Source organism: Anabrus simplex, chromosome 9, assembly GCF_040414725.1.
Source record: "Anabrus simplex isolate iqAnaSimp1 chromosome 9, ASM4041472v1, whole genome shotgun sequence".
Lineage (NCBI taxonomy): Eukaryota > Metazoa > Arthropoda > Insecta > Orthoptera > Tettigoniidae > Anabrus > Anabrus simplex.
Genome location: NC_090273.1, coordinates 39,670,516 through 39,698,307, shown reverse-complemented (window position 1 = coordinate 39,698,307; position 27,792 = coordinate 39,670,516). Strand labels below are relative to the sequence as shown.

Here is a 27,792-nt window from a genome sequence, read left to right as displayed (position 1 = left end):
GGGCTATACAGAGAGGCTGTAAACAAAGGAACGGCGAATAATTTTAACGGGAAAATATTAATTAAAATTATGCACATTGCAGAAGACAGATGAAATTTTTATTTTCGATTTGTCGGAACTTTATCTTCCCTGTGAGTGGAGTGAAAGGATGAATTCATTATCTGAACCCCCTGCATGTCGTAAGAAGCTACTAAGAGGGGAGCAACCGAAGAATCTGTACTTGCTCTCTCGTCTTCTAAGTCCAAAAACATATCCATGATTCTACGTTATTCCGTGTAGCGGGGAAATGTACATATATCTTTTTTAAATAGGACAATATTTTGACGTCGTGGCCGAAAACCAGCAGAACATATGTTTGTAGTCACCTCCTTGTATATATTAGATGATTATTTTGATATCAAACCCTTACAGCTTACACACACACAAAATTCGCTAAACTTTTCGAACCTTTCAGTCTAAAGTTGAAATAAGAGACAGAACTATACACTAACTTTACGTAGGTTTAGAAGACAAGGAGGAACTTTTATGATCCACAGATATTGGTGTTTGATTTGTTTAGTTTCGTGAACCCAAAACGCCAGCGGTAAAAGTGCACAAATACGTGACAGGGATTCTTGATGTTTCCTTTACACACACAGCAGTTCGTACAGCAGAATGGATGGGCACCATACATCAGACGTCAGCTGAAATAGTCCTTCAAGGTCCGCTGATTGCTATGTATTATGAGACCCACACGAGAAATATGACCTGCAATTTCTCAACACTCGCTTCATTCAGACTTGTTACATATAAAGCACATGCTAAACCTTCTTCAGTGAGTTCGCCTTCGTGACGTGATTGGGAACAATATTGCCCGAGTGCCTCGCTTACACCAGAGTTTTGCAAATGACAGGGTCGTTATGGAACAGAGAAATCGTAGCCATAAGCCTGACTGACATGACTGCGACAATGAATATGCTGTTGCAGTGTTTCTACGTAGTTTTGACGTAGATAAGTCTATATAATTTCGGAACCGTACTATTCTCGGACAGGTGAACGGAGCAAGAACAGAAACACTAGCGTATGCGTGCGAGAACTCTCGCATGTAGAAACCCGACCTTCTCCCACACCCATATGAAGTGTTCAAACCTTTGTTGTTTTTTAATGCTATTTGTTCGGGGCGTCGAAGTATTGAGATCTTTTGCCCCTACTTGCACCATATGATATGAACCTGCGTGTAACTGGAATTGCTGAAGTGTAGAGTGTTGAATATGAGGAAAAGAACGTTAAAGGCGACACAAACACCCAGACCCCAGGCCAGGGATATTAATCATTTACAATTGAAAACCCCTGACCCGGCCGGGTATCGAACCCGGGACCGCCGGATGACAGGCAGACGCGTTGCCCCCTACACCACGGGGCCGGACTGTTCAAACCTTACTTTCAATTTATTTACGGGGTATAAACTAAAAATCAAAATTAAAAGACTTGATGATGATGATGATGATGATGATGATGTTGGAAAGGATTAAAACTATGTATTCAGGAATGAAATACTTGCTTTGGCACTTCAAGAAATACAAATGTTACACAAATTCACTGGAAGGAAATAATGTGTATGCTGTACTTATCACGAATGTACTTTAACCCCATAGCACTACAGCTCTGAAGGGCCTTGGGCTACCAAGCGACCGCTGCTCAGCCCGAAGGCCTGCACATTAGGAGGTGACATGTGGTCAGCACGACAAATTCTCCCGGCCGTTATTCTTGGCTTTCTAGAACGGGACCGCTACCTCACCGTAAGATAGCTCCTCAATTCTGATCAGCTGAGTGGACCACGAACCCCCCCTCAGATCCAGGGAAAAATACCTGACCTAGCCAGTAATCGAACCCGGGGCCTCCGGGTAAGAGGCAAGCACGCTACCCCTACACCACGGGGCCGGCACTAAATGTACTTTGGCCCTTTAATATGAAGAACGCGATGCTCTTGGATCACGTGTTTATCGATATATGCAACACGGTCCATTTCATTGCTATTATGCCTTTATTATTGGATAATTAAAAAAACAAAGCAAAACAAGAATACGAATTTGTATTCAGTAGGCATTACGTGTGTTCATTATTTTTTAAAAAATAGTTTGAATGGCAACATCGTATGTTTATTATGAAGAGCACTGCACTAGTCATATAACTTGTTTATCGTCTAAAGGTTGAGAAGTTAGAGTGACGTTAAATAGCCAAGTTGTCCGGCTGGCCTTTGGTCATAAAGGTCCCGGGTTCGATTCCCGGCAGGGTCGGAAATTTTAACCATCATTGGTTAATTTCGCTGGCTCAGGGGCTGGGTGTATGTGTTGTCTTCATCATCATTTCATCCTCATCAGGACGCGCAGGTCGCCTAAGGGAGTCAAATAGAAAGACCTGCACCTGGCGAGCCGAACATGTCCTCGGACACTCCCGGCACTAAAAGCCATACGCCATTTCATTTCATTTCAATAGCCAAGTTGCTCCCTTCTGAATACACTGTATTACGATATACATTCTACAGTATGGTAACCATGGAGACACCACTTGCTCGACGTTCATACCACACTGATGTTAACTGTGTAGTAATATGACGAGAGTTCTAGGATTTGTCTTTGAGAACCTGAAGTTGGAGAAGTTAGCGAACAACGGAGAAATTAAATAAATAATGATAGTATAAAAATGTCTGGCTGTAACTAATTCAAAGCACAAAAATAAACTGTCTTTTACTTAACGTTGAAAACATTTCTTAGCAGATAAATTGGTGGTCTCCATACAAAGAAAAACGTAAAATTAAGCAATTTCCTCAATTGTGCCGAAAGTTGAAGGGCTAAAGGGCCAGAAAAGATTTCAAACTGTGAGTCTTGGATAGCTCTATCAAACTAGATAAAAACAAAAATTGAAAAATTACTTCCAGTCTAAATGCAGTTCCGGAAATACAGCCTAAAATCCCTTGTTTCTGTACTCGTTTTCTTTTAGATTTAAATCCTAGTCAAATACACTTGTTTACATAATTCTTTATGTAATGTGTTCCTTAGTTCAATACCCTCAGGCGTTTGTGTTTTTTTAATGTCCACACCGAATGTGGTTATAAGGATTTAAGTGAAACTTTGCATTGACTCACATTAGCGCTCGTAGTGGTAGAAAAAGGCAAACGGGTAATCCAATCGACCGGATAACGATGATTAAGAAAAGGATTTTAATTTTTAGGAATAAATAAATATATTATCTTGCTTTATTATGTTTTATTTACCTAAAATTCGTACCTCATATCCCGTGGATGTTTCCAACATTGAGTTGCTTGCCTGAAGAATTAGAACTGTGGATTATATTTTTTTACTTCGCACCGACACAGATAGATCTTACGGCGACGATGGGGAAAGAAAGGGCTAAGAGTGGGAAGGATGCGGCCGTGGCCTTAATTAAGGTACAACCGCAGCAGTGGCCTTGTGTGATAATGGGAAACCACGGAAAACCACATTTAGGGCTACTGACAGTTGGGTTGAAACTCACTACGAATGCAAGCTCACAGGTGTGCGACCCTAACCGCACGGCCAACTCGCTCGGTTAAAGAAGCTATAAAGATGCTTCAGTGCGCTGTTCTGCGATAAAATGAACGTGATAAGACGGAAATGATAAAATTCTGGTAAAGAGCAACTGGTCATTTTCCCCAATTGTATACCCCGACCCAAAGTCACACGCTTAATCTGTTTACTCTCCAGGGTTGGTTTTTCCCTCGGACTCAGCGTTAGAATAAAACCCACGGTAACCCCTGCCTGTCGTAAGAGGCCACTAAAAGGGGCTCCAGGGGCTCCGAACTTTGGAACGTGGGTTGGCGTCCACGGGTCCCTTAGCTGAGTCCTGGCATTGCTTCCACTTGCTTGTGCCAGGCTCCTCATTTAAATCTATGCTATACGACCTCCCATGGTCAACTCTTGTTCTTTTCCGACCCCGACGATATTAGAGCACGCGAGGCCTACAGAGTCTTTAATTTTCACGCCCTTCATGGCCCTCGTCTTTTTTGGTCCATACCTTCATTTTTCGAATAGTCGGATCTCTTCCATTTTTTCTCTCTGATTAGTGTTAGACCTATGTAGAGGGTGGTTGCCTAGTTGTACTTCCTCTTAAAACAATAATCACCACCACCACCACCACCACCACTGTGACAGATTGAAATTCCTCATATTCTTACACACGACTTGTCACTGATTCGCAGCTAGATAAAAGTTTATAGAAGAAATTTACCTTTGGTTGAGACTCCTTCCTGAAGTGTTCCCTTATCACTTGCTGGCGTATCTCCTTCAATACAAGATAATATTTATGATAGTGAATGTTGCAGATTAGAACCAATCTTCTTCTTCTCCTACTTCCTCCCCTTTATTCTTCTCCTTTGTACTATTGTTATTCCCGCACTGTGGCAGGATCCGCTTGTCGGCACATCCGCCTCCATTCGGCCCGATCCAAGGCACCCTCATGGGTGACGCCCATATACTCGATGCCCTCCCTGATACGATTCATCCTTTTTCTTGCATCTACCACGCGGCCTCCGGCCACCAGGGCCATCACTGCCTACCTCATGTCCATACAATCTAAGCCTGGTTTTTCAGGAGTTTCGCCCCAATTGGCGCAACTTGCATCCTTAATCATGGCATGGTCAAATCGCGTTAGTCCAGGACACCACCGGAGCATACGCATTTTCAACCTGTTCGTGCTTTGCTGTTGCCGGCCAACATTCTGACCTATACAGTATGACTGGACGCACTACAATTCTGTAGATCATCGACTTAAGACGTAGGGGTATCATAGGACCAAGATTAGGGTAAATGATTCTGAGAAATTAAAAAATGCGGTACTGTTCTGCGAGGCGTTCGACAACACATTAAGAAGAAAATGTGAATTATAGCTAGTAGTGAGTTTTGTGACTTGTGTGACTGGCTGAATCGTTAGCGCACTGCCCTTCGTTAGGAATCCACGGAGAAATCACCTTCTGGGTTGCCGATAGTGAGGGTCAAGGATTTTAATAGCTTCTGATGAATTCTTCTACCTAGCACGGGAACTGGGTGCTTTTGGTTGTCCCAGCACTCTCCTCTTCATATTCAGACAACACACCACACTACAAACCACCATAGAAACACGCAATAGAGATTACATCCCTCCATATAGGATTAGCGTCACGAAGAGGATCCGGCCGTAAAATAGTGCGACGCAGTTCTCAGCCACGACCCCAATGGTGTGGGAAATGCTGTAGAAGAAGAAGGAGTGTAAGATTTTTCATTTTTTGCTAGCTGTTTAGCGTCACACTCAGGTAGGTTTTCGGCGACATGAGAGGAGAAAGGGCTACGACTGGGGAGAAAACGGCTGTGGGATTTATTAAGGCACAGCCTAATGTGAAACTGGGAAACCATGGAAAACTATATTCAGGGTTACCAAAAATATTTATACGAAGGTATTTCCTACAAATCTGAGTGAAATTTGCCCAAACCGATGGTCTTAGCGGAACCTTTTTTATGACGGGATCACGGCGGTCCCTAGAAATCGCTAAGAATATTGTCACAATAAAAATACTTTTCATTTCATTTATGCGTATTGATAGTTTAATTCACATTTTCGTACATTTAAGAAGAGATGAATACAAAAAATCATGGTTGAACGGGAAGGTTCTAAAAATCCGTCTGGCGCTCAATGTGTTAAGAGATGCTTTAGGCACAGACACCCTTGATATCACACTGCGTCGTACAGACAGTTTCACACGGTCCGCTCTGACACATTCATTCTGGTGGGCCTGCCAAAATTCTTGCGGGAAGAAACGGCGGTTGCTGTGGGTCTTCGACGTGCTGAAAACAACAAATACCGATCCTCCCTGCGAGTTATTTAGCGTGGGCGTCCCGTCCACAGTCGATTAGCAACTGCTCGTGACTCCCTGAACATTTTACTATCACTCTGACTCACTCCAACACGAGCGGCGACACCCACTTGCCACCATCCATCTTGCAGCAATGTCACAATTCGAATTCGATCCGTATCAGAATTGGGTACTCTTGCCAAGTTCAACGCAGTCAAACACCTGCTGTCAATACACCATACAAGTGAAGACAAACTGACCGACAAGACAAATGACTCCAATAGGACAAATACCGAACTTGATCTCGGTTTAATTGTAACTGTGCGTCTTAGACAATGGACTACACTGCTTGCTGTAAGCACAGTAAATGCGTTAAGACGATCGCCCCCCTCCCCATAATTGAAAATGGGCCCCTCGTTTCCTGGTAACGAAAGTTGAAAGTTTATTTCGTAGTACAAGTTTGTATATTAATACAACGAACAGGAACGACGGCGATAATAAGCATAATGTTACACAATTAGGAATTAAAATACTAAACTTATATGGTAAGAACACACACACGCACAATTATAGTAACCAAAACATGCTACCGTCACAATATTAAGAAATAATCTCGTTCCTAGGACAAAGACAAAGACACCTCCATACAGGCCATGAAGTTCCTCGGAGGAGTGGATGGTAAGGGCTTCCACCATTGTTAGCCGCGGCACGTGATCGGGTAGAGTGGTTAGCTCTACACCCGGCCGCCGTTGCCCCCAGGAATTAACTCATTTTTGGTGTAGGCTGAGTGAACCTCAGGGCCATGTGCACCTCCGGAAGTTTCTTAAATTTTACGACTTCCTGACGAGGATTCGAACCCACGTCCTTCTGGGCGAACTGAGCACGCCTTTACCGCCTCGGCCAGGCAGCCCCTTCTCGTTCCTAGGACCAAATAATTTACAACTCAACACTGACTTCCGAGAGTTATAAACAGGATCGAAACTTCAGTATTTAGAGTTCAGATAAGTAGGATGTCTTGTTACCGCATCTTGACTGACTACTGGGTTCTCAGAACTGGCTAATTACTTCAAAAGCCCTGTTGATTGTTGTGAGCGGTAGCAAGGGATGGTTATTATTGGAACAGGTTGACAAACCCACATTCTTTCAGAAATTACTACCGTACTCCTATTCATGAAAGAAGCTCTGCACTACTGCTACTTGCTACTTGCTTTACGTCGCACCGACACAGACAGGTCTTTTGGCGACGATGGGACAGGGAAGGAAGGCGAAGGAAGGAAGCGGCCGTGGCCTTAATTAAGGTACAGCCCCAGCATTTGCCTGGTGTGAAAATGGGAAACCACGGAAAACCATTTTCAGGGCTGTCGACAGTGGGGTTCGAACCTACTATCTCCCGAATACTGGATACTGGCCGCGCTTAAGCGACTGCAGCTATCGAGCTCGGTGCTCTGCACTACGACGGCCTAAGTTAGGAATAACCCTGTGTAATACAAATGATGCTGTGTTGTGTGGCGTAGCTTAATGAATATGTAAAATCACTCTTCAGCTACTGAAATAAGAAAGTCATGGGCCCCTCAGAAGCCGCGGGGTCCTTATCGCCGCCACTGAGTTTACAGTCTATTATAATACAGACACAATAATAATAATAATAATAATAATAATAATAATAATAATAATAATAATAATAATAATAATAATAATAATAATAATAATAATAATAATATAGATGAATGCTTGTAACGGGATTTGAACCGTTACACACCTAAGTACTTACAGTAATCCCCGTGAGTACTATCCCCCATCAATATAGTAATTAAAACTGAGAGGACATTTCCTCCAGGCAAAACTTAAAAGCCGTTTATCACCATACCGTAGTGCCTCTGTGGCTCAGGCGGCAGAGCGTTGGTCTCTCAATGCTTGGTTCCGTGGTTCAAATCCCGATCACTCCATGTGAGATTTGTGCTGGACAAAGCGGAGGCAGTACAGGTATCTTTCATTCATCTTTCATTCCAGCAACACTCTCCACTATCATTTAATTTAATCAGTCAGTCATTAATCATCGCCCCAGAGGAGTGCGACAGGCTTCGCCAGCCGGTACAATTTCTATCCTCGCCGTTGACTAGAAAACAGGTTGTAGGTTTTCTTCTTCTTATCATCATACTGTCGTATCTTGTCCATCTCACAACGTTGTCGAGTCCTTTTTGTAGTCGCTGACTACCCTGCTACTTATTTATTACTCTGTACAGTATAAAATCATCCTCAAAAAGCCTCATATGTGAGCCTCCAACTACAGTATGTTTCCAGTGTATGGGACACTCACCGGGATCACTTCGTTCAAGAAATGGAAAAAAATCCACAGTAAGGCAGCGCAAATTGTTTCGGGTAATGTTGCAAAGTTAGGGCGGGAAGACTTGGGAGAAAGGAGACGAGCTGCTCGACTAAGTGGTATGTCCCGGGATGTCAGTGGAGCGATGCGTAGAATGTCATTAGTAGACGAATAAGTTACAGTGGTGTTTTTGAAAGTAGAAAAGAACACAATATGAAGATAGAGCTAGAATTCAAGAGAACAAATTGGGGCAAGCATTCTTATATAGGAAGAGGAGTTAGGGATTGGAAAATATTACCAAGGGAGATGTTCAATACATTTCCAAATTATTTGCAATTATTTTAGAAAAGACTGGGTAAAAAACCAGATAGAGAATCTGCCACCTGGGTGACTGCCCTAAATGCAGATCAGTGAAGATCGAAATGTTAGAAATGTTCTAGCTCTTTTAAGCTAAAAATGCATGCAAACGTCCTAAAAAAAATGAAATGAAATGGAATGGCGTATGGCTTTTAGTGCCGGGAGTTTCCGAGGACGTGTTCGACTCCTCAGGTGCAGGTTTTTGAATTGATTCCCGCAGGCGACCTGCGCATCGTGACGAGGATGAAATGATGATGAAGACGACACATACACCCAGCCCCAGTGCCAACGAAATTAATCGATAATGGTTAAAATTTCAGATCCTGCCGGGAATCGAACCCGGAATGTCTGTGATCGAAGGCCAGCACGCCAACCATTTAGCCAAGGAGCTGGACAACGTCCTCAAATTTTACTGTAATATATCCAGCTGTTTCCAAGTTACGACGAAGAAGCCCACAGTACACGGACACAATTAAAATTTAGTACAATTTGCTTTACGCCGCACAGTCACAAATAGGTGTTATAGCGAAGATGGGACAGGAAAGGGTTAGGAATGGGAAGGACGTGACCGTGGCCTTAATTAAGGTAGAGCGCCAGCATTTGTCTGGCGTTAAAATGAGAAACCAGGGCTGCCGACAGTGTGTCGAACCCTCTATCTCCCGAATACAAACTCACAGCTGCGCGCCCCTAACCGCACGGCCAACTCGCCCGGTAGAACACAGACAGCCCCCCCCCCCCCCACTCACAGCCTCATTATATCTCATTATATCACCTCAGTACTCACCAACATAGCTCATCAGCGACAAGCAAGTAAATAATGCATACTTACGCTCTGAGCAACTTTATTCTTTTCACTTCGTGAGAAAGAACCAGCATCTCCCAAATACAATAATTAAGCACGCGTTTTAACTAGGACATCTCAAGCCCCTTACGTGCACATAAGAAATAACACGGGTTCTGAACATCGAATTAACTCTCCAAATGTATTCGTTAATACTTACATGTAATAACGGTTGCCTAACATCAGGAAATGTGGTTACACCCCTTATTCATTAGGCTTAATTAAGGCATTGCCCAACGCGAGACCGGTATCTCGTATTACAGATTAGTAACACTATGGAAATCTGACAACAAAAATATTCTGTAAAACGAAAATGTGAGTGTTAGAAATGATCCTTGGTCTGCTGTAATTCTCAACCTTCCGTGCAAGGAGAGAGGTGTCTTGACGGAACAACAACGAGCTTTAAGGTTACTCCTGTCCCTACACCTAGCATTTTATAGAGCTCCTTTTATTTTACCAGTCTCGGCTCCCCTCACCTGCCCTCAGTCGGCCCCTCCCTCTTCCGCTCTTCCTTTATTTCTTCTTTCTGACTCATTCTTGGGCACACTGGCGTTCCTTTGTGGACCAAACCAACTCAGGCAGCCAACAACCGAGTCACCACGAAACCACTGACGGCTACATTCATTCATCACTGAGCATTAATAATAATAATAATAATAATAATAATAATAATAATAATAATAATAATATACTTGTGCTGAGCAGATATGGAATATGAAGATGATTCTGTCTGAAGATCCGCAGAAGCAACAACACGATAGTCACCTTCGTAGATTTGAAGAAAGCGTATGACTCTGTGGACAGAGAGACCTTGTACAACACGCTAGAAGAACTTCAAGTGGACAGGAAGACCAGAGAACTTATACGTCAGACTCATGGTTTTCCGTGGTTTCCCATTTTCACGCCAGGCAAATGCTGGGGCTGTACCTTAATTAAGGCCACGGCCGCTACCTTCCCACTCCTAGCCCTTTCCTATCCTGTCGTCGCCGTAAGACCTGTCTGTGTCGGTGCGACGTAAAGCAACTAGCAAAAAAAAAAAAAAAAAAAAAAAAGATACGTCAGACTCTCACAAACACAACATCTAAAGTGAAAGTTTGGGCGGAAATTTCTGACCCTTTTGAAGTACACACAGGTGTTCGTCAAGGAGATGGACTCTCTCTTCTTCTGTTTAATTTGGTTCTGGACTAAGTCATCAGAGAGTGGGAAAATGATACCACGGGCATAACCATCGGGACTGGTGGGAACAAAAAGTGAAATGCTTGGCTTTCGCAGATGATCTAGCTACCATTACTAAGAACAAGGAGGAAACTAGGTATGCTAGGTATGCTATCAAGACATTACACAGAATAGTATCACAGGCAGACTTTCAGGTATGATTCGAGAAAACCAAGTATATGCAGAATGTTCACCAAATGTGCATGAAAGAGAAAATTGAAACGATATATGGGACAATTTCACGGGTATCTTATTTTAAATACCTTGGAAAAATAATTCTTCCTTAGGAATTAGACAGCTTGGCCAATACAGAAAGGTCTTCAAAACTTCAGAGGGTATTTAGACTAACATGGGATCACTACAATAAACGAGGAATGGCATGCAATGCTAAATTGAACCATTACAAAACATTTATTCTACTGGAAGCTCTATATGCATCAGAAACCTTAACTTTAGGAGGTCATTCTAAAATTGCACATATTGAAAAACAAGAACGTAAAATTCTTAAATAAATTTTCGGCCCCATACAAGAAAATGGAATTTGGATCAAAAGGGGAACTGCAGACCTCTATCTTTACACAGATAGTTTCATCAATGCTGTACGGAGGAGATGTTTGAAATTTTTTGGACACATTTTTAGGACGGATTATAATAGACGCAGAAAAGGTTATTCAATGTAATAAATTCCCAAACAGGAGAATAAATTGGCTTTTGGAAACAAGAGGAGACGTCAATGGAACATCAGGGAGGACATGATGAAAAATCGCAAAGTATTCAGGACCTCAGTAAATAAACACACATTTATGGTCATAATTAGCAACAGGACTGGTACAAAGTGGTCAGAAGATCGGAAGAGGCAACACAGTGAGTTCATGAATAGATTTTGGAAGAATGGAAAGGTGAAAGTCATCAAGCCAACAAACAAGTCTCAACGCGCTCTATGAATGGGCACAACGAAACAAGAAGAATATACTTGTAGAAGATGGGGAAAAAAAAACGAGTAAACTGGAAAGCCAATCGGTCTTTACCAATGTGTGAGAAGTATAGTGTGAAACCGGGACGAGCCTAAGGAATACAAAAAAAAAAAAAGGTACTCAACGTATTCCACAACAGTTTTGACATACGTGGCGGGCACATGGGCAACAACAAAACATGAAGAAAGCAGAATCCAAGCGTCCGAGATTAATTTCCTCAGAGGAATAACTGGGAAGACACGAAGGGATAAAATCAGAACATACAAATCAGAGCGAGAGAGAATTGGATTCCCTAAACTGCAAGACAAGATTAGAGACCAGTAAACTGAAATGGAATGGACACATGAGGAGAATGGAGGAGGATAGAGTTCCAAAGCGAGTATTTATGAAGAAAATAATAGGAAGAACACAACGGGGAAGGCCCAGGAAAAGGAGGACGGATACGGTGAAGGAAGAGTATAGAGATGGTTGGAGTAAAAGCAAAGTAATATTGGAGGAAGGAAGGGAGTAGTGGAGGGACAGAAAACTGTGGAGATCATTGATTCACAACCCGACCCAGAAAACTGGAAATTAATAATAATATTTTTTTTCTTTTACAAGTGGCTTTACGTCGCACCGACACAGGTAGGGCTTAGGGCGACGATGGGCTAGGAGTGGGAAGGAATCGGCCGTGGCCTTCATTAAAGTACAGCCCCGGCATTTATCTGGTACGAAAGTTGGCAATCACGGAAAACTATCTTCAGGACTACCGACAGTGGGTTTCGAACCCTCTACCTCCGGAATTAAAGCTCACAACTGCGCGCCCCTAACCACACGGCCAACTCGCTCGGTCATGATAATAATAATAATAATAATAATAATAATAATAATAATAATAATAATAATAATAATAATAATAATAATAATATTCTTCAGCCTACCCGGTTATTTGTGAAGTCCTTGGAGCAGCCCTGGCGTTTTGGGTTTTTAATTCGAATTTTAATTTGATGGGAATTAATAAAAGTGACCGCTCGCTTGATTCCTATTGGCTGTTAGATAATCAAGTTTCCGGTCCGTGTTGTTGGTAGTTCTATCACAGCCATTGCCATTTCCCAGTTACATCACGTATAGACAGTATACTACTCATCTAGACTGCTATGCCTTTCAGCGTTCTCTCAGAAAGCATCTGTGAATTACTTATCCACCTCTATTTACAACCAACTCTGGGATCCCTTTTAGTTCTACATCTCTCAAAATCACTCAAATTGACAAGGGGAAGACACAGTCATAGGGTCACCGATTTCGTTAAAACTCTGGAGGTCCAGATGATGACAATGTTTTATGCATCCCACTAATTACTTCTGTTTTCAGAGACGCCGAGGTGCCGGAATTTTGTCACGCAGGAGTTATTTCACTTGACGGTAAATCTACCGACACGAAGCTGACTTAGGCCTATTTGATGACCTTCAAATACCACCGGACTGGGCCAGGATCGAAACTGTCACGTGGGTGTCAGAAGGTCAGCGTCTCAACCGTCTGAGCCATTTAGCCCAGCAACTATGGGAGGTAAATAAAATAAAAAGTTAACTTATTTCCTCATTCCGAGGTGGTCCAGCTCTTTTCAGGCGCAACCCCATTGGAGGTGAGCTGCATGTACCAGTTTTACCACATACCAGCCCACCTGCCATTCTTAAATATCTGCCACAACCAGGCACCGAACCCGGCCTCCGAGGACGGGAGCTAACCGCGCTTACCGTTACCCTACGAAAGTGAATGAACTACATATAAAATAAGCGTGTCCTTTATTTAACGAGAAAACAACCATTTTAAGTCTAACAGCCTGCATACTACAGTATACCCGTGTGGCAATTTACGTGCAGGTATCTGCAGCACAGCTGATCTAGCGGTCACAGTGTCCCTGACTTCTACACGAGTGCTTCGGGTTCAAGGAGCGTCAGAAGCTCATTTTTTATTATTACTTTTCTTCTCCCTGTTGTATTTCTTTTATTCCTTTCTTCTTTATCCATTATTGCTAATAAACAGAAAGGGGGAAATTACTAATTAACCTACAACCAAGGACGATAGTAATGATGTTCGTAATAACGTAGCTTTAATTTAATCTGCGTATTTCCTAACAATAAGTCCTCGTGGAGAAAGAGAAAAACAGATTTTTAGAAAAGAACACTAAAAGGGAAATGTGAAAACGAGTCTACTGAGCGAGTTGGCCTCACGGTTATGGTCGCGTAACTGTGAGCTTGCATTCGGGAGATGGTGGGTTCCAACTCCATAATCGGAAGCCCTAGAGATTGTTTTCCCTTATTTTTCCACCTTGACATCAGGCAAATTATGGGATTGTACCTTAATTAAGTCCATAATCGCTACTTTCTCAACCTTAGTCCTCTCCCATCGCTGTGTCGGTCGCTGTAAAACTTCAATGTTGGTGCGACGTTAAACCACTAGAAATAAAAGAGCCCCTGGTGCATCTCGAACCCGAGACGCTCCAGTGGAAGTCAGGGAAGCTGATTACTAGACCAGTGGTGCTGCAGATACTAGCAAGCAAACTACAAACATGTACGTTAAATTTTAAGGGTAATTTTCTCTATAATAAGGAACAACAGAATAAACCCTCGGATGCGTATCTGATTATTTTTGACGTACAGTGGATCCTCGATATGTCGAATCACGTCGGGAGCTAAATTTTATTTTGAGTTATCGAAATTTCGAGATATAGATAATACCGTTTTTTAGCATGTAGAGCACATAGAGCCTCTGTGGTGTAGTGGTTAGCGTGATTAGCTGCCACCCCCGGAGGTCCGGGTTCGATTCCCGGCTCTGCCACGAAATTTGAAAAGTGGTACGAGGGCTGGAACGGGGTCCACTCAGCCTCGGGAGGTCAACTCAGTAGAGGTGGGTTCGATTCCCACCTCAGCCATCCTGGAAGTGCTTTTCCGTGGTTTCCCACTTCTCCTCCAGGCAAATGCCGGGATGGTACCTAACTTAAGGCCACGGCCGCTTCCTTCCCTCTTCCTTGCCTGTCCCATCCAATCGCCCCATCCCTCCACAAGGCCCCTGTTCAGCATAGCAGGTGAGGCCGCCTGGGCGAGGTACTGGTCATTCTCCCCAGTTGTATCCCCCGACCTAAAGTCTGAAACTCCAGGACACTGCCCTTAAGGCGGTAGAAGTGGGATCCCTCGCTTAGTCCGAGGGAAAAACCGACCCTGGAGGATAAACAGATTAAGAAGAAGAAGAAGAAGAAGAAGAAGAGCACATAATTGAATAATATGTATCTACGATCTTATACTGAATACATTATTTTTAACAGTATTTAAAAATATACAAACAAACTCAAACTCTAGTTTGCGGCATCACTTCAATTATAACCCTTATTACAGAAACTTTTTAGAAGACAGGATACAGTACATACAGTAGTGAAACAAGAAACATACCTCCGTTAACACCTCTGGAAAAAATTCTGTTAGTCTCTTCTGTTTGTTACTGTTAGCTTTCCTCCCTTCACGTTGAAACTTCTCGTCAATACCACGCAGCCGAGATTCGTAAATGGAGCTTGTCATCCGCGACTTCGGGGGCTGCTTTCGTACGTGATCGGTAATTAATTTACACCGGAGAAACAGCGAAGCTTCGCCGATTTTCCGATCACTAGAGGTTTTAGTTTTTCGATTCCCGTCATATTGGCTCCCAGTATCGCTGTAACCATTTCTTTACTTGTTAAAAGCTGCCTCTGTGGATCCGTGGTAGAGTGTCGGCCTCCGGATCCCAAGATAGCGGGTTCAAACCCGGCAGAGGTAGTCGGATTTTTGAAGGGCGGAAAAAAGTCCATTCGATACACCATGTCGGCACGTAAAAGATCTCTGGTGATACATTTGGTATTTACCCGACAAAATTCATTAAATCTCAGCCTAGACGCCCAAGAGAGATCCGGTTTACTCGGTCTGCCGTCTAGTGGGCCTAGAGTAAAACGGAACGTCGAAATTGACGAGCAGACAGCCAGATGGCGTCAAATCGAAATGTCTGCACACGGTAGCTGAAGCCATACGATTATTATTATTATTATTATTATTATTATTATTATTATTATTATTATTACTTGTTAGAGTCCGCCTCTGTGGTGTAGTGGTTAGCGTGATTAGCTGCCACCCCCGTAGGCCCGGGTTCGATTCCCGGCTCTGCCACGAAAATTTGAAAAGTGGTATGAGGGCTGGAACGGGGTCCACTCAGCCTCGGGAGGTCAACTGAGTAGAGGTGGGTTCGATTCCCACCTCAGCCATCCTCGAAGTGGTTTTCCGTGGTGTCCCACTTCTCCTCCAGGCGAATGCCGGGATGGTACCTAACATAAGGCCACGGCCGCTTCCTTCCCTCTTCCTTGCCTATCCCTTCCAATCTTCCCATCCCTCCACAAGGCCCCTGTTCAGCATAGCAGGTGAGGCAGCCTGGGCGAGGTACTGGTCATTCTCCCCAGTTGTATCCCCGACCAAGAGTCTGAAGCTCCAGGACACTGCCCTTGAGGCGGTAGAGGTGGGATCCCTCGCTGTGTCCGAGGGAAAAGCCAACCCTGGAGGGTAAACAGATGATGATGATGATGATGATGATGATGATTACTTGTTAGAAAACTGTTCCTCACAAACCACAAATGCCGTATTGCACAGTTAATGTTGCACAAAACTCGAGTTACAGAGAAATATTTGCTTCAAGGGAGGAAATGTTTGCTGCGATAAATCGAGAAATTCATATAACCGAAATACACATGAAGAATAGGACAGACGCCGGGAAATTTAAGTTACTTCGAGATCCTGAAAAATTCGAGTAATGGGGGTTCGAGATATCGAGGTTCGACTGTGTATCGATCCTCCCAGACCGCATTGTTGTGTCCTCCCTTGGTGAGTCGTCTTAGTCTCCCCTTCTTCTCTCACCCTCAATGGTAAAGCCCACTGTTCTTCTATGTTTTCCATTCGTCTACTACGACTTCACCACCAAAGCCGGTTTATATGCATAGCTTCTATAGAGTTCATTCCTTTTTTATTTTATTTTTTTTGCTAGTTGCTTTACGTCGCACCGACACAGATAGGTCTTATGGCGACGATGTGACAAGGAAGGGCTAGGAGTGGGAAGGAAGCGGCCGTGGCCTTAATTAAGGTACAGCCCCAGCATTTGCCTGGTGTGAAAATGGGAAAGCACGGAAAAACCATTTTCAGGGCTGCCGACAGTGGGATTCGAACCTACTATCTCCCGAATACTGGATACTGGCCGAACTTAAGCGACTGGAGCTATTGAGCTCGGTAGTTCATTCCTAACAGCTTTCATCTCCTCATTCCGAGAACCCTCCTGTCATTCTGCCAATATTTTTATACTAGTGAGCATTCTCGGTATTTTCAAGTCTTACCTCCAACTGGCCGGCCACTGCCAACTCGATATGTAGCACCTTTAAATACCACCAGGATCGAACCCTGCCAATTTAGGCTCAAAAATCCAGCTTCCCATGGAACGGTATTATACATCCACGAAATACCCTGCCTATCTCGTAGGAGTCGACTATAAAGAGGGATCTCCAAAGGGCTTTTAGGCTGGAAAGCGTAGTTTGGCGACCACGGGATCCTCAGCTGAGCTTGGTTTGTTTCCATTTGTGCTGATCTCCTCATGTTCATCTTTCCTATCCGACTTCCTTTCGTCACCTCTTGTTCTCTTCCGACCTCGACGCATTTAGGTTTGCGAGGTCTAAAGGTTCTTTCATTTTCACGTCCTACGTGGCTTTTCCCACTCTTCCCCGAAACCTTAATTCTTCGAAGTGTCGGACCTCTCGCATTTCCCCTATGATTACTGTTAAGATGAGATTGTTGGCTAGTTGTACTTTATCTGAAAAAACAAACCAAGCACAAATCCCATAGCGCAAAAGCCCCAAGCGACCATTTGCTGAGACCAAAGGTCTGCAGATTACGAGATGTCATGTGGACGAATCCTGTCGGCCGTTATTCTTGGCTTTCTACACAGAGGCCTTTATTTCACCGTCAGATAGATCCTCAACTGTAGGCTAAGTGGACTCCGCTCCAGCCTTCAGATCCTGGCAAAAGCCCTTGACCCGGCCGAGAAATGAAGTCGAAGCTTCTGAGTAAGAGGCAGGCACACTTCCTGTTAAGACAGTACCGTATCTCACCAGAAATGAATCTAAACACACGGGAGGAAAATCAACAAAAGAACAGTTGTATGTCATGATGTCTGGATAAATCTAAAAGATTTTCAGAATTGAAATCACTATTTTTAAATGGTCATCCAAATACTGAAGCAATGCTAAGTCATTTACAATGTGTTACTCATAATAAATGTCTCAAACCGGGCAAGCTGACTGAGTGGTTTGGGTCATAAGCTACCATTCGGGAGATTATGGATTCAAGTCCCACTGTTGCAGTCCTGAAAGTGGTTTTCCGTGGTTTCCAATTTTCACAGCAGCCGAATGCTGGGGATGTACCTTAATTAAGGTCGCTTCCTTCCCAATCCTACTCCTTTCCTATCTCCCCATAAAGACTTGTCTGTGTCGGTGTGACGTAAAACAAAACAAGAAATGTCGCAATTCCCAGTCATGCTACAACACTAGTTGAAAAGTTGGTTTCGATGGCAACGACACTGTAAACTGTCACGCAGTTTGAAACTCTCGTGGCCTTCTGGAACACATGCCGTGTTATGGCACGCTATCAATAATAATCAATACACAGCTTACAACGTTTCTCACGCCGCAAGTCATGTCAACCGAAACCTCTAACAGTCGGCCATAAATTTAAAATTACGGCCGCTGTTACGGTAACCGCGGGAGAAGCATATTGTGTTGTTTCAAGAGGAGCGACCGTTTTTATCTTCGTCTTTCAACACGGAATAAGACTGAATATTGGAGAAAGAAGACTCGAGAGTGGTTTTTAATTCATTTAAGAGATATGAGAGTGCTGAGAGTGTTTAAGAAAGCATTAACATCGAGATGTCAGCCGAAGAAGGGAGAAACTTAACGGATGACTCTACGAATTAAGGGCTTGATTCAAGAAAGCGAAGGCTTAGAGAAGGCAGAAACATGAAATACTTTGTACGAGTAATTGAAAGCCTTCCTTTTATTATCTCATATTGGATATTTGGGACATCGAGGTCATTTTATACTTCCTAGCAAAGTGAAGAGGGGCTACCTGGCCGAGGCTGTAAAGGCGTGCTCGTTTCACCCGGAAGGAAGTGGGTTCGAATCTCCGTCAGGAAGTCGAAAAATGTAAGACACGAGATTTCCATTTCCGGAGGTTCAAATGGCCCGGAGGTTCACTGAGACTACACCAGAAATTAGTATCAAGTTAATTCCTGGGGGCAAAGGCGGCCGGGCTTAAGATCTAACCACTCTACTCATCAAGTGATGAGGTTATAGGCAGTTGAAGCCTTTACCCTCCACCACTCCATGGGCCTTCATGGCCTCTACGGGACTTTGCTTACCGAATTGAAGACCGCCTACTAAGCCGTTATTGTACCAACTGTGCTGAATGAACTGGTCTAGAAAGCCAAGAATAACGGCCGAGAGGATTCGTCGTGCTGACCACACGACACTTTGTCATTTGCAAGCCTTCGGGGTGAGCAGCGGTCGCTTGGTAGGTCAAGGCCCGTCAAGGGCTGTAGTGCCGCGGGGGAGAGGGACTGAATGAAACTGTACACTGACTATTGCACATGTATAACGCAAACATCCTTTCGTACAATTGGATACAGATAAGATTTTCTTTCTGTGATCACAATTTAGTAGTAATTATTGTGTGGTGCGAAACAACGTGAACTGGGTATATGAGAGTTGGTCATACTGATAAATAATTTGGAAGAAATAACTCGATATCTCGCACTATTGTCTTTTTTCAGCTGCTGGAGGTGACCAATCAGATCACTTCGCGGACGAATTCAAATGGGCTTTGCAAAGCGATGCTACTAAATATGTACGTGGTTTAGGGCATTACCTCGATCAGGAATAAGTGTGGCGTGTTGGTTTCCCACTGTGCATTAAATGCACATACGCGTTTATTTTTCTCTTTTGCCTGCGGCTTTAAATGAGGACTTTCTTTCTTGTGACGAAGTAGAAGTTCAGTCATAGCTATCCGTCACGGAATCCATTTTAAAAATCAGAAACACTTATCCAAAGATGCTATAACCTGCTCCTATGCACTTTTCAAAGATGATACTGTTGACAACAATTACGCTACGTTTAGTTGAAGCTAGATGGCACGACAGTTGCTTACTGTTGTGAAAATTCGTACCGATGACAATAACATGAAAATTCGTTCAGACAGAAGATGATTGGTCACCCTTTTCATATGGGATTAGGTTTGTGTCGACGAAAGGAAACCATAGGACGCCGGTAAAGATGGTTTACCGTGGTTTCCCATTTTCTCAGCAAGCAAATGCAGAGCCTGTACCGGTACCTTTACTAAAGGGCACCGCCGCTTCTTTCCCACTCCTAACCCTTTCCTATCCCACAACCCAATAAGACCTATATGTGTCTGTGCGACGTGAAGCAAATTATTACAAAACCAACGAAGAAGATATCCAGAGTCCAACCAGCTTTTCAGTCCAGTACAGTAGAGTAGATCTGAAAACACACACCCATTGTAAACATAATTTCGTCCGAGAGATCATTTCTTATTAACAGAATACCGTTGATAAACAAGCCTTGGTCGCATGGAAGTGACAAAGTAGAGAATTCTTGGAAACAACTGATTTCGATGGAGTGCTATGCATGTGAATGGAGCTTATCGAACAAATGCATTTTACTACTACTACTAACCCTGAGAGAGAGAAATAACGAAAATCAGTGTCTACTCTGTGGAGAAGAAATGGAAGAAGCGCATCTATGAAGAGTTTGTAGGGCAACCGAAGAACTGAGAGTTAAATATCGGGGAAGTGAATATAAAACAAAAATAGAAAGAAAGAGATAATATTATACAAGAGTGAATTACACCGGGACAAATAAAAAAAATGTTTTATATTTCCGAAGTATGTGGTTTTTTTTTTTACAAGTTGCTTTACGTCGCACCGGCACAGATAGGTCTTATGGCGACGATGGGTCAAGAAGGGACTAGGAGTGGAAAGGAAGAGGCCGTGGCCTTAATTAGGGTACAACCCTAGCATTTGCCTGGTGTGAAAATGGGAAACCACGGAAAACCATCTTCGGGACTACCGACAGTGGGGTTCGAACCCACTATCTCTTGAATACTGAATACCGGCCGCACTTTAGCGACTGTAGCTATCGAGCTCAGTGGAAAAGAGAAAAAAATTTGAAAACATCAAAATAAATACAAATGAGAGTAATGAAGGATAAGGATAAGATGGATAAGAAGCCTGCGTATCCTAGACTAATGGACATAATTACTAGAAGGTTAAAAACATTTCAAATGTAGTAATATATAAATTATTGTATTGTCGTGTCATTATATTCTATTAATAATTTAGTGTTGGGTAAGGCATGTTACTAATGGCAGGGTACTCTAAGAAGACTTGTGACACAAAAGTAGGCATTCAATAAGCTAAGGAAAGATACGTGTTGTCCTAGACAATATAGCATTGTTAGTAGTAGCAGTCTAGAGCCTCCGTGGCTCAGGCGGCAGCGCGCCGGCTTCTCACCACTGGGTTCCGTGGTTCAAATCCCGGTCACTCAATGTCCATTTGTGCCGGACAAAGCGGAGGCGGGATAGATTTTACCAACAGCCATACCATGTTGCATACACCAGTTCTCGTCCGATCACCACAGTTAAGCAACATTGGACGTGGTCGGTACTTGGATGGGTGACTGCTTGGGAACACCACATGCCGTTGGCTCAATCTCCTTTGTCCGGCCCCGCGGTGTAAGGGGGCAACGTGTCCGCCTGTCACCCGACGGCCCCGAGTTCGATTCCCGACCGGGTCAGGGTTTTTTAATTTTAAATGATTAGTATCCCTGGCTTGGGGACTGGGTGTTTGTGTTGTCCTTAACGTTCCTTTCCTCACATTTAACACCTTACACTTCCACAATATCCAAATACACGCAGGTTCATAACATACGGTGCAAGTAGGGGCAAAAGATATTTTCTAGGTCGACGCCCGGAACAAATAGCATTATCATCATCATCATCATCATCTGTTTACCCTCCAGGGTCGGCTTTTCCCTCGGACACAGCGAGGGATCCCACCTCTACCGCCTCAAGGGCAGTGTCCTGGAGCTTCAGACTCTTGGTCGGGGATACAACTGGGGAGAATGACCAGTACCTCGCCCAGGCGGCCTCACCTGCTATGCTGAACAGGCCTTGTGGCGGGATGGGAAGATTGGAAGGGATAGGCAAGGAAGAGGGAAGGAAGCGGCCGTGGCCTTATGTTAGGTACCATCCCGGCATTCGCCTGGAGGAGAAGTGGGAAACCACGGAAAACCACTTCCAGGATGGCTGAGGTGGGAATCGAACCCACCTCTACTCAGTTGACCTCCCGAGGCTGAGTGGACCCCGTTCCAGCCCTCATACCACTTTTCAAATTTCGTGGCAGAGCCGGGAATCGAACCCGGGCCTCCGGGGGTGGCAGCTAATCACGCTAACCACTACACCACAGAGGCGGACACAAATAGCATTTTAAAATATAAAAAGTAAAAGTATCAACATTTAACGAATTGCAATTAAAAAAAGGGGGCTGTCCCCTTAGTTTCATGGGGGTCCGGAATTAGGGGATGGGAGTATTCTATTCTATACTACTACTAGCGCCGCCGCGAACATAATATCATGATTCCAGTCACTGAGAGCGAAGACAATGTTGGCATCACTGTTCCTCGTGAAGCTGCTTGTAACTTTCACTTACTGAACGTGCCTCGGAGCGAGAAGCAAGAATGGACAAGAGAAAGAAAGAATGGCCTACTCAATGGTTAGCAGGCTCGCGAAGCTGGAATAAAAACCGGTTGATGAAATGTACAGTGACGGTAAAGCTGTTGTCCGAACTGGTGGGGCAGAAGAGATTACTAAAACATTTGCTTTCCTGATTAAAATAATCTATATGCTGGTTGTGTGCTGCACCGTGTGTATAAGGTGTACGTCATTCGTAACTTCACTTGGTGACACACACATACATACTAAATCAATCTGCAAACAACCAATCTTGTACCTCGTCTGTAGTTCAGATAGCGGGTTAACTACAGACCCGAGTGAATCGAGAAAGTATCCACAGTTGGCACAGTGAGCTTTCGAACTGTGTATTAACATTTCCTCAGGTAGTGTAGCTGTCTGAATGGTGGGTGTGGCAGCAGAGAAAATTGTAGGTGAGGTGAAAATTGGGATATTGGCTGCAACGTTCTTGTCTGCAGTAATTCCATGAAGTTTGGTTTGTTTGTTTTTTTTACTCGGATTAGTCAATGATACATTCTGCCACACTGCACTGGCCTTAGACTTCTCTTTGTGTTGCCCAATTGGTGAGGAGAGTTCGGATGGAACCTCGTGAGTACATCGAATCATTTGAGTGAATCCATGTGATTTAAATCGACTGTAGACGAATGACTGTGGGGTTAATGATATTCGCAGAAAACAAAGACTCGTAAGCTAAACGTAGCTGTTAGCTTCCGTTCAGGAGACGGTGGGTTCGAACCCCACTCTCGGAAGTCCTGAAGATAATTTACTATGGTTTCCCATTTTCCTAACAGGCTGCGTCTTAATATTAAGACCACGGCCAATTTCTTCCCAATCCTAGCCCTTTCCTATCCTGTCGTCGTTATATGTCGTTATATGTGTCGGTGAGAGATACAACAAATAGAACAAATGTAATGATGATAAGAAACAGTTCTAATGATGATAGGGATGATGAAATATTTACATTCAACGCGTCTGCATTCGTTAGCACCTTTAGCACCTCGCGCCGGCAAACGTAAAGAAGGCCGTGGGACAAAATTCTGGCATCTCGGCGTCTCAAAAACCGTAAAAGTAGGTAATGGGATGCATAAACCTATTATTATTATTATTATTATTATTATTATTATTATTATTATTATTATTATTATTATTATTATTATTATGTCCGACTCGTTGTCTGAATGGTCAGCGTACTGGCTTTCAGTTGAGAGGGTCCCGGGTTCGATTCCCGGCCGGGTCGGGAATTTTAACTTCCATTCGTTAATTTCAATGGCTTGGGGGCCGGGTGTTTGTGCTGTCCCCAACATCCCTGCAACTCACACACCACACATAACACTATCCACCACCACAATAACATGCAGTTAACTACACATGGTAGATGCTGCCCACCCTCATCGGAGGGTCTGCCTCACAAGGGTTGCACCCGTCTAGAAATAGCCACACGAAATTATTATTATTATTATTATTATTATTATTATTATTATTATTATTATTATTTCCTTCTTTCTTTCTTTCTTTCTTTCTTTCTTAATTTTCCGTCCAGGGTTGGTTTTCCCCTCGGACTCAGCGAGGGATCCTATCTCTACCGCCTGAAGGGCAGTATCCAGGAGTGTGAGACACTGGGTCTGGGATACAACTGGGAGGAGGTCCAGTACCTCGCCCAGGCGGCCTCACCTGCTATGCTGAACAGGAACCTTGCGGGGGAATAAGAAAATTGGAAGGGGCAGACAAGGAAGAGGGAAGGAAGCGGCCGTGGCCTTAAGTTTGGTACCATCCCGGCATTTGCCTGGACGAGAATCGGGAAACCACGGAAAACCATTTCGAGGATGGCTAAGGTGGGGATCGAACCTACCTCTACTCAGTTGTCTTCCCTAGGCTGAGTGGACCCCGTTCCAGTCCCCGCACCACATTTTTTCAAATTTCGTGGCAGAGCCGGGAATCGAAACCAGACCTCCGGGGGTGGCAGCTAATCACGCTAACCACTACACCACAGATGCGGACATTATTATTATTATTATTATTATTATTATTATTATTATTATTATTATTATTATTATTATTATTAATATTTTATTCGTCGACAACAAAATATAAATAGTATTTGTACGTAAGAATTCTACAAGCACACGTACTGGAACCGAGCGAGTTAAGCGTGTGGCTAGGGGCGCACGGCTGTGAGCTTGCAATCGGGATATAGTGGGTTCGAACCCTAATGCCGGCAGGCCTGAATATGGTTTTCCGTGGTTTCCTATTTTCGTACCAGGTAAATGCTGGGGCTCTACGTGATTAAGGGCACGGCGGCTTCCTTCCCACTCCTAGCCCTTTCCTATCACATCGTCACCGTAAGACCTATTTGTGTCGGTGCAACGTAAAGCAACTTATTTAAGAAATGTACTAGAACAATTTGTTTAGGAGATATTAAAATAAATTGCCTGTATAAACAATGTTATATACAAGTTCGCTGAGGGGCACTGTAGCTGCTTTCAGAGCGCTTTCATCAGACGAAACAATACCAGACGGTTAACTACTTTGAGGCATGAAAACAATACACACAATATCCGCAACAGAACGAGAACATTGAGCATTCTCAAACTTTCTTTGTAAACTGCCAGCAGCTTTTGTTTCTTGAGTTGCCTGGGACCTGATTTCTCCAGTTCAAATCTCACAAATTGGTGAATCCGTGGCCAAGTCAGGAACGTTACAGTTCAGTTAACGTGGAAGTATTACATGGTTTGATTCAAGACGAAGGACAATAAGTCAATGAACAATACTTCCCACATGAGCAATACCCTTTGTCTGTTCTTAATGTATTTAATAATTAAGTAAGGCAGTTTGAAAACGGAAGTTGATTTCAAAGACAAGTAAAGTAAACAGTGAGTACTGTAAAGCAAAGCATATGAACATGAAATGCTTCGTTTGACAGGATAAGAAAATATGCTGTACATCATTAGTTTGTAAACGGAGAGAAGTGGTTGTCTTTTCAAATTGAGGGATGTATCGGAAGAAAAACTGATGATGTTACATTTCCCGTTGAGAAAATAAAATGATCATTTTCCAATGAAATGTGTGTCGAACTGCTACCTAGCAACCGTGACATTCGTGAAGTGTTATCTGATCCTGTGATGATTAAGAAGGGGGTCCCACAAGGGAGCATTATTGGACCATTATTTTTTCTTATATATACATGACTTGACTAAAGAACTGGAATCACACATTATAAGGCTATTTGTGGATGATTTTATACTGTATAGAGCAGTAAATAAGTTACAGGATTGTGAACGACTAAAAACAGACATAGACAATGTTGGAAATGGACAGCAGGCAACGGTATGATGGTGAACAGGATGAAAAGTCAAGTTGTACATTTCACCAAAATTTTAACAAAATAAAATCCTCTCAGCTTTAATTACAGTGTTGATGGGGGTGATAGGACGTCGTCAGGGGTATCACTGTAAGCAGGCCTACCTAGGTGTTAATATAATGAAAGATCTTCATTGGGGTAATCACATAAACGAGGTTGTAAAAAAAGGTTATATTTCTCTTCACCCGGTTATGAGAATATTTAGGGGATGTAGTGAGGATGTAAGAGAGAGGGCGTGTAAGTCTCTGGTAAGACCTCAACTAGAGTATGGTACCAGTGTATGGGACCCGCACCAGGACTACCTGATAAGAGAAGTGGAAAAGATCCAAAAGAAAGCAGCACGATTTGTTCTGGGTGATTTTCAACAAAAGAGTACTGTTACGAAATTGTTGAAAACTGTGAGCTGGGGGCTGGAAAGACTTTGGAGTAAGGAGACGAGATGCTCGATTTAAGAGGTATTTTCCTAGCTGTTAGTGGAGAGATGGCATTGAATGACATTAGTAGACGAATAAGCTTGAGCGGAGCTTTTAAATGTAGGAAAGATCACAGGATAAAGTTGGAATTAAATAAGATAAATTGGGGCAAATAATCATCCATAGTACGGGGAGCAAGTCAATGGAATAATTTATCAATTGAAATGCCCGATGAATTTCCAAGTTCTTTGAAAATATTTAAGAAAAGGCAGCCCTAAATGCAGATCACTGACGACCGATTGCCTGTCCAGTCTGTGAAGTGAAATACAGATGGATGGCCATGACATACGGATCCACAGCCTGTGCAACTCTTAAGGTACTGTTGCTAGGCAACATCACCTCACACATTTTGTTGCATACTTTTGCATCTTTTTCATCGCACAAATCACAGCACAATGTCGCTTCCCCAGAAGCCTCTATCTCATTTATGGCTGTGGCAATAAGGAAGGTGCTGATGGTATTGAAATTAAATGGCGTATGGCTTTTAGTGCCGGGATATCCCAGGACGGGTTCAGCTCGCCAGGTGCAGGTCTTTCTATTTGACTTCGGTAGGCGACCTGCGCGTCGTGTTGAGGATGAAATGATGATGAAGACAACACATACACTCAGCCCCCGTGCCATTGGAATTAACCCATTAAGGTTAAAATCCCCGATCCGGCCGGGAATCGAACCCGGGACCCTCTGAGCCGAAGGCCAGTACGCTGACCGTTCAGCCAACGAGTCGGACAGGTGATGGTATTCATGGTGCTCAATAATGACGTTTGGAGAGTGACTACTGCGTGTGGATGTTGTGAAAAAATTATATATAGTCAGACGTACTGTCTTTCTGGCTTGGAGAGGAAAATAATGGCACCATGTCTGTCACGTTTCGACCCAGCCATGCACATAGGCGTGAAGGCTTACAATGCTATAAGTCCCTAAAGCTAAATAACAATAACATAACACTGGCAGGCCATTAGACGGATGCTCTGTCTCTAATTCGGCCACTCATGTCCGCTAGGTAACACTACCATTGCGACTGAAAAAGTAACTAATTTGTTAACGGCGCACACATGGACAAGTGTCTAAAAATATAACACATAATTAGCCAAAATGAATAAATTATTCAAGCACGTTGAAAAATACTTTGCGAAGAGTCCGTGTCTCAGATGAAAATGCAACGATTTAATTTCCTGCAAAAACATATTAATTACAAAATTGGCCATTCATATATAAACGAATCAGTCCTTCTGACTTCCACATGCCATTTACTTTTAATAACATTCTGAATGAAATATGCTGTTTTAATATATTTTGTTATTTTGTTATTAGATGTAGACTCTTCTTCCTAATGCAGTTTGTATTGCGATGAGAAATGTTTAGTTAATTAGTTCATTATACTGGTTTATCCTATGTTGGGTTCGAACCCCACCTGTCGGCAGCTCTGAAGATGGTTTTCCGTGGGTTCCCATTTTCACACCAGGCAAATGCTGGGACTGTACCTCAATTAAGGCCCCGCCACTTCCTTCCCACTCCTAGACCATTCCAATCCCATCGTCGCCGTAAGACCTATCTGT

At 43.3% G+C, this 27,792-nt stretch overlaps 1 protein-coding gene and 1 pseudogene across 1 annotated transcript in view; one reads left to right on the top strand and one right to left on the bottom strand.

Annotated features, from left to right (window-relative positions):
• LOC136881063 (fat-like cadherin-related tumor suppressor homolog) overlaps positions 1-27,792 on the bottom strand; it is a 171,277-nt gene that overhangs the window by 99,170 nt on the left and 44,315 nt on the right. The gene's annotated exons all lie outside the window — the stretch shown is intronic.
• On the top strand, positions 21,244-21,362 carry LOC136881355 (5S ribosomal RNA; annotated as a pseudogene).